Here is an 8,905-nt window from a genome sequence, read left to right on the forward strand (position 1 = left end):
AAGTTTTGAGAGGTGTATGTTGTTGTCAACGAATGGTAGCGGGTACTCTAACCCCCTTGCCAGACAAACCTTCAAAGAGCGGCTCCCATTTTATTTTATTTTGGATGGCACTCCTTCCAACCTTTCTTTCACAAACCATGGCTAACCGAATCCTCGGGTGCCTGCCAACAATCTCATACCATGAAGGAGTGCCTTTTTATTTTAGTTTTATTATGATGACACTCCTCCCAACCTTTGCTTACACAAGCCATGGCTAACCGAATCCTTCGGGTGCCGTCCAACAATCACATACCATGGAGGAGTGTCTATTTTTGTTAATTAATTTGGGACTGGGAATCCCATTGCCAGCTCTTTTTGCAAAATTATTGGACAAGCGGATGAAGCCACTAGTCCATTGGTGAAAGTTTCCCAACAAGATTGAAAGATAAACACCACATACTTCCTCATGAGCTATAAAACATTGACACAAATCAGAGGTGATAAATTTTGAATTGTTTAAAGGTAGCACTCAAGCAATTTACTTTGGAATGGCGGAAAATACCATGTAGTAGGTAGGTATGGTGGACACAAATGGCATAGTGGTTGGCTCAAGTATTTGGATGCATGAGAAGTATTCCCTCTCGATACAAGGTTTAGGCTAGCAAGGTTATTTGAAACAAACACAAGGATGAACCGGTGCAGCAAAACTCACATAAAAGACATATTGTAAACATTATAAGAATCTACACCGTCTTCCTTGTTGTTCAAACTCAATACTAGAAATTATCTAGACCTTAGAGAAACCAAATATGCAAACCAAATTTTAGCATGTTCTATGTATTTCTTCATTAATGGGTGCAAAGTATATGATGCAAGAGCTTAAACATGAGCACAACAATTGCCAAGTATCACATTACCCAAGACATTATAGCAATTACTACATGTATTATTTTCCAATTCCAACCATATAACAATTTAACGAAGAAGAAACTTCGCCATGAATACTAAAAGCTAAGAACACATGTGTTCATACGAACCAGCGGAGCGTGTCTCTCTCCCACACAAGCATGATGTAATCCAATTTATTCAAACACAAACAAAAACAAAAACAAACCGACGCTCCAAGCAAAGCACATAAGATGTGATGGAATAAAAATATAGTTTCAGGGGAGGAACCTGATAATGTTGTCGATAAAGAAGGGGATGCCTTGGGCATCCCCAAGCTTAGACGCTTGAGTCTTCTTAATATATGCAGGGGTGAACCACCGGGGCATCCCCAAGCTTAGAGCTTTCACTCTCCTTGATCATAGTATATCATCCTCCTCTCTTGACCCTTGAAAACTTCCTCCACACCAAACTCGAAACAACTCATTAGAGGGTTAGTGCACAATAAAAATTAACATATTCAGAGGTGACACAATCATTCTTAACACTTCTGGACATTGCATAATGCTACTGGACATTAATGGATCAAAGAAATTCATCCAACATAGCAAAAGAGGCAATGCGAAATAAAAGGCAGAATCTGTCAAAACAGAACAGTTCGTATTGACGAATTTTAAAATGGCACCAGACTTGCTCAAATGAAAATTCTCAAATTGAATGAAAGTTGCGTACATATCTGAGGATCATGCACGTAAATTGGCTTAATTTTCTGAGCTACCTACAGGGAGGTAGACCCAGATTCGTGACAGCAAAGAAATCTGGAACTGTGCAGTAATCCAAATCTAGTACTTACTTTTCTATCAACGACTTTACTTGGCACAACAAAACACAAAACTAAGATAAGAAGAGGTTGCTACAGTAGTAAACAACTTCCAAGACACAAAATAAAAACAAATTACTGTAGCAAAATAACACATGGGTTATCTCCCAAGAAGTTCTTTTCTTTATAGCCATTAAGATGGGCTCAGCAGTTTTAATGATGCACTCGCAAGAAATAGTATTTGAAGCAAAAAGAGAGCATCAAAAGGCAAGTATGAAACAAATTTAAGCCTAACATGCTTCCTATGCATAGGAATCTTGTAAATAAACAAGTTCAAGAAGCATAATGCAACAAGCATAGAAAGATAAAACAAGTATAGCTTCAAAAATTTCAGCACATAGAGAGGTGTTTTAGTAACATGAAAATTTCTACAACCATATTTTCCTCTCTCATAATAACTTTCAGTAGCAACATGAGCAAACTCAACAATATAACTATCACATAAAGCATTCTTATCATGAGTCTCATGCATAAAATTATTACTCTCCACATAAGCATAATCAATTTTATTAGTAATAGTGGGAGCAAATTCAACAAAGTAGCTATCATTATTATTCTCATCAAGTGTTGGAGGCATAGTATAATCACAACAAAATTTACTCTCCATAGTAGGTGGTACCAAAAGACTACTATCATTATAATCATCATAAATAGGAGGCAAAGTATCATCAAAGAAAATTTTCTCCTCAATGCTTGGTGGACTAAAAAGATCATGCTCATCAAAACCAGCTTCCCCAAGCTTAGAATTTTCCATATCATTAGCAACAATGGTGTTCAAAGTATTCATGCTAACATGTTCCATGGGTTTTTTAATTTTCGCATTAAACCATTCATGTCTTGACTCAGGAAATAGTACAAAGAGCTCACAGATGTTTTCCATTATGCCTAACTAGTGTAAACAAGAAACAAAAAGTTGCAATTGCAGGATCTAAAGGAAATAGCTTCGAGCACAAACACAATGGCGCCAGAAAAGTACTTTACCTAGAACCGGATTATGAGTGCCTTTTACCTTTCCTCCCCGGCAACGGCGCCAGAAAAGTGCTTGATGTCTACGTTCCCCCTCCTTTCCTGTAGACAGTGTTGGGCCTCCAAGAGCAGAGGTTTGTAGAACAGCAGCAAGTTTTCCCTTAAGTGGATCACCCAAGGTTTATCGAACTCAGGGAGGAAGAGGTCAAAGATATCCCTCTCATGCAACCCTGCAACCACAAAGCAAGAAGTCTCTTGTGTCCCCAACACACCTAATAGGTGCACTAGTTCGGCGAAGAGATAGTGAAATACAGGTGGTATGACTAAGTATGAGCAGTAGCAACGGTGCCAGAAAATAGCTTGCTGGCGTGTAGTTGATGGTGGTAGTATTGCAGCAGTAGTAACACAGTGAAACAGTAAACAAGCAGTAGTAACGCAGCAGTATTTAGGAACAAGGCCTAGGGATTACACTTTCACTAGTGGACACTCTCAACATTGATCACATAACAGAATAGATAAATGCATACTCTACACTTTTGTTGGATGATGAACGCATTGCGTAGGATTACACGAACCCTCAATGCCGGAGTTAACAAGCTCCACAATTTATTCATATTTAAGTAACCTTATAGTGTAAGATAGATCAACACAACCAAATAGATCACATCAATACCATCATAGTAATAGTTAACTTCACAATCCATAAGAGATCACGATCATAAACTAAGCCAAGAACTACATGATGCACACCCTGTCCACTTTACACCATGCAGGAGGAATAGAATACTTTAATAACATCACTAGAGTAGCACATAGATGAATTGTGATACAAAACTCATATGAATCTCAATCATGTAAAGCAGCTCATGAGATCATTGTATTGAAGTACATAGAAGAGAGATTAACCACATAGCTACCGGTACAGCCCCGAGCCTCGATGGAGAACTACTCCCTCCTCATGGGAGCAGCAGCGGTGATGAAGATGGCGGTGGAGATGGCAGCGGTGTCGATGGAGAAGCCTTCCGGGGGCACTTCCCCGTCCCGGCGGCGTGCCGAAACAGAGACTCCTGTCCCCCAGATCTTGGCTTCGCGATGGCGGCGGCTCTGGAAGGTTTTTGTAGTTTCGTCGAACGCCTCAGGGTTTTCGCGACGGAGGCTTTATATAGGCGAAGAGGCGGCACAGGAGGGCTGACAGGGGGGCCAAACTATAGGGCGGCGCGGCCCCCCCTCTGGCCACGCCAGCCTGTAGTTTGGTGGGCCTGTGGCCCCCCTCTGACCTCTCTGGTGTGTTCTGGATGCTTCCGGGGATTCTAAGATCTTTGGCGTTGATTTCGTCCGATTCCGAGAATATTTCGTTACTAGGATTTCTGAAACCAAAAACAGCAGAAAACAGGAACTGGCACTTCGGCATCTTGTTAATAGGTTAGTTCCAGAAAATGCACGAATATGACATAAAGTGTGCATAAGACATGTAGAAATCATCAATAATGTGGCATGGAACATAAGAAATTATCGATACGTCGGAGACGTATCAACGGATACGAGGTATAAAATCACCAAACAAATCTTAAGGGCTAGACTAAACACACAAATGGTTCACACAAGCTATTCTAGCATCACATTCTTATTCACATGGTGGTTAACTTTGTTTTCTTTTTAAGAAAAATAATTTCCTCTCATTATAAATATTTATTAGGGTTTCTATTTAGTTCTTTGGAGAAATAATTTCCTCTCATTGAATCTTGTTAAGATTTAATCTCCTCAAATAATAAGGTATGAACACATGTTGACCAAGGTCACACTTCATATTTATTATTTGGGAAAATGATTTAAATGAGGTATTACACCTCATGCAATTTAACACTACCTTAGTAATAATTTAATATCACCAAATAATACAATATGAGTTTATATAGACCAAGGTCAATACCTCATGTTGAATTACTTGTGACAAAGATTTAAATGAGAGAATATCTCTCATACTATTTAATTAATTAATTTGGGGCAATTTAAATGGACTAGAAATAGCCACATAGCTATTATTTATTCTAGCCCATGACCATATGAACAACCATGTCATATTTTTACATATTCAGATAGACAATATGAAATGTGATTTTTGAGAGTTGGAATCAACTCAAAATAATTTATGGTTGATTTTAATAAATGTTTGAAGTTTGAAAAGGCCCTGCCTTGTTATTTTTACTACATAAGTTCTATATTGAATCTAGGGTTGAGACCAGTGTAGTTGTTTAGAGAATTTCCTAAGCCTTCCAACAATATAAAATACATCAAATTTGGCTCAGTAGATTTGATTCTATTTAATTTTGAACAGAGCATTTGTAAGGAATTCAAACCAAATTATTTAATTCAATTTTGAATGGATGGGCTCGCGCGGGAAAACTAGTTGGGCCAGGGGGAGAAAAAGAAATGGGCCCGCCCACTTCGCGTCTAGCACGAGCAGGCCGCCTGACAGCGGGGTCCACGGGTCAATGAGACTTAAAACCCGAATCGGTAAGGATGAAATTGGAACGTTGGATTAGAAGCAGATCCTACGGCTGGCGATCATCGTCGTCTCCGACGAGATCGAGCACTGGCCACGGCGAGAGTAGGGGGTCGGAGGCTCACCGAAGCTCCGGCGATCGTCGGCGAGGGTGCACGGCGACGTTGTGGACGACGGCGATCCTCCTGGTACAAGCGGCGGCTCCAGGGGTGGCTCCTAGCTCCGGCTCCTTCTGCGGCGGCTCCACGGATTCCGGCGATAAAATTGGCTAGCTATGGTTTAAATTGAGAGGAGGGAGAGCTCGAGGAGGATCAGAGACGAGAGGAGAGGCGAGTGGTGTGAAGAATTGAGGCGAGGGAGGCCTCTATTTATAGCAGCGAGGGGTGCTGCGGCTCGGTGCGGTAGGTCATCGTCGTCGACGAGGCTACAGGGGCGGAGCAAGCTGGGCGACGATGCTGCAGTGTTGGCGACGTCATGGCGAGGACGGCGCGCTTGACGGCGTTGAAAATGAGGCAGTGATGCGAGTAGGAGGTTGATGTGAGCGCTCAGTACCGCGGCGGAAATCTTGGACGGTGACGACGGCGAGCGTCCTCTCCGGCGTAGGTGAGCTTTTCTAGCAGGTAGAGGGTGATGTGGTGGTGCTCTGTGCAGAGAGAGGGGTCAAGGGAAGGACGAGAGTGACGGGGCGCGTGCGTGCTCTGGCGCGTCCAGGGACGTCACCATGCGCGTCCTGGCGTGTTCTGGGTGTCCTAGGCGCGTCGCGTTCCGGCCAATGTCAGCGTCTCCTATGCCCAGGGCGTGCATGATCGTGTTCAGTGGAGTGAGGGCAAGCTGAAGGACATGCTTAGGTCGGCTAGAAGTGAGAGGAGAGGAAATGAGCACGGTGATGACATGAGGCCACAGCATGGTGATCATTTGGTCAAATTGGTATCTGGCACAGTGGTGGAAAGGACTTGGCTTGGTCCAGGGGGTTGAGGAGAGTGTGTATGCTGACTTGAGCATGATGGTTTAATCTAAAATCTGTTGGATATAAGAGTGTGTGTAGTTGGCAGAATATTGCACACAAGGTGCTCGACCAAATGGCCGCAAGAGAATTATTTTGGAACTTTGCAAAGATTTTTGGTGGAGTTGATTCAAATAATATTTGGAACACAATGGTGGTGGTGGTGTGCAAAATGAAGTTGATTTGTGAAAATTCAAAATGGGCATAATCTTAAATTTGATTTGATGTTGTCTCTTTGCTTGATCATATTAAGAAATGTAGAAAGATTTTGCAGGGATGGTCTTTACCAATGTTGTTCATCTTGATGAGGTCTTGGATGAGGTGCAAAGAGTTGCGAATGTTTAGTTTAAAAATTTCTTAATACAGGGGCTCAAAGTGGGTATCATGATATAAATGGCAGATTTGACCATTATCATATGTGAGTAGGTTTTGCTATTTCTTTTGATTTGATTTGTATTTTTTTGATTCAAAAGTGGTTATTAAGTGTTTAGTAACATTTCCCAACCATTGGCACAAGTCAAATTGGCCTAGGTTTAAGATTTGCAAAAATGGCAATAAGCACATATGTGAGGTGATTTGTATTTTTCTATTCTTTTTCTTTCTCTCTTTTTGGGTCCAAAGATCATGTCCTAGGGTTTTAGCAACATGGATAAGTACTCAAGCAATCATCATGGCAAAACACAAGAATCAAACATGAACACTATGCATGGCACATTAATTCTATAAAAAAATTTGTTGGTTCCAAAATTTGAACAATTGAATTCCTTTTCTTTATTGATTTGAAATCTTGGGATGTTACATGCCAACCATGGGGGAGGTGCACGTCCCCCCACGGCATTGGGACGCCGGCATCCCAGAACATATGCGCCACCGCTACGGTGAAGTAGATCCGGTCGCGGCTGGGAGGAGCAGGCGGCCCCATGTCGAACGCCGCCGGCGCGATTCGCCGGCTGCTGCCGGCCTCGTGGTCGTTCGCGGACGGGAGGAACTCCTGCTTCGGGGCCATGGCGGCGCGGAAGCTCGAGGTCGTGCGTGCGTGTGGCCGGAGTGGAGAGTGGGGACTGGATAGGGACAGTCACCCTCCCCTAGTCCACATTTAATAGGACTGGAGCACCGACAGCTGGACCAGCCACGCGGACCAGGCGGACACACGAGGACGCCGCGTGTCATCCGCGGCCACACAAACCCGGCCCAGATTTGGACCGGGTTTGCGTCGTTCCGGACGCCGCGGCCATCCGCATTTGCGGTGCGCGCGGGCGCGGGATGGGTCGCCGCGTTGGAGATGCCCTTATAACCAGCAAGTGAGGTGGTCGGGAGGATCAAGCAATCAAAAACCAAATTATTTTCCTATCTTTATGTCTTTAGATTTGTTTCTTTGTTCTTCCTGAGCCAATCGGAGTTCCCACCTATCTCTTCCATGTCCAGGAATTTCGGATCCTGACAATCCACTTGTGCCGCCACCCGCCGAGGTGCGATACGATTAGTGACTGCCTATCGGAGCTCCCCGATGACCTCCTCCGCCGCTCAACCTGGTGAGCCAGCCCCGCCCGCCCGCCTCTCCCATTTCCTGCAATTTGTCTTTCGATTTTGCCACGGATCGGGCTCCTCTAACCTGTTGGTTTTGGTCCCGGATGGACGGACAGGCCATGGTTCGCGGCGGGAGTAGTTGATTCTGTATCTTCTGAACTCATGACTGCATTTCTTAAATGATGAGGAATTAATTAGCTTGCTGGCATCTGATGTTGTGATCGGATTGATAGCATCTTACATTGGTGCCTCGATGCAATGGTCCTGCCTCCAGAGTGATACATTCTTTGCCTATTTTAATTTGTTATTAAAGGGAATCGGTGTATCTTCTGAACTCATGACTCCATGGTGGATTCTTGATACTACTACTGTACTACAGTATGCCCGTGTTAATTTTTTTTAGATGTCTGTGTTAATTTGTTAAGCGAGAATCGGAGTAGCTGTATCTGCTGAACTCATGAATTGGTTGATGCTTCACACATTGTTTACATGCGTTAATATTTTCAATGATGGTAAATTAGTAAGCTGAGGACGAAGATGGAGACAGCGACGGGTTCTTCTCCTGCGACGAAGCAGGCGATTTTGAATCCCCCCCCCCCCCCCCCCCCGCTCCCCTTCGCCGCCGGCGACCCCAGTGGGTGGGGAGGTTGCATCGGCGCCGGGGAGGCTGGTTCTGCGAGGTTGGGGTAGGTTCTGGGCGACGGATCCCACCGGCGCCAGGGGAGACGATGAAGCCGTGCAAGCCTTGGCGGCCGGCCGGTCCTGGGAGGTCCCTTCTGCGGAGGGCTCGCCGCCTCGGCTAGCGCCGCTGGCCACGCTCGACGGATTCATTGCCCGGGCGGAGGAGCTTGGGGCTCCTTGCGCCATAGCCGGCGAATGGCTTTCGCCCCGGGGGGGCAAAGGCTCCCGCTTCAGGCGAGATCCCCCTCCCCGCTTCCGCCGGCTTGGCGACGGACCAACTCGCGTGCAAGGGACGCGCCGAGCAGAGGGAAGATCCTCCCTGATGGAGGGTACGGCCGCAGCCGTGGCTCAGGTGTGCCGGCCCGCGGTGGCGGCGGAACCTGCAGCTCCGAGGTCACCGGTGCTTAAGACGCCACCCCGGCCTGGTGGGGTGGCCTGCGAGAGGCGGAAATTTCGACGGGCTGAGCCGCGACCAAGGGAG

The 8,905-nt window shown here is 45.2% G+C and overlaps 1 long non-coding RNA gene across 1 annotated transcript; it reads left to right on the forward strand.

Annotated features, from left to right (window-relative positions):
- Positions 1 to 7,425: 7,425 nt before the first annotated feature.
- On the forward strand, positions 7,426 to 8,073 carry LOC127338777 (uncharacterized). Its single transcript, XR_007874498.1, has 2 exons — positions 7,426 to 7,748; positions 7,860 to 8,073. It is a non-coding gene; the product is annotated as an uncharacterized lncRNA (long non-coding RNA).
- Positions 8,074 to 8,905: the final 832 nt, after the last annotated feature.

Source organism: Lolium perenne, chromosome 6 (assembly GCF_019359855.2).
Source record: "Lolium perenne isolate Kyuss_39 chromosome 6, Kyuss_2.0, whole genome shotgun sequence".
NCBI lineage: Eukaryota > Viridiplantae > Streptophyta > Magnoliopsida > Poales > Poaceae > Lolium > Lolium perenne.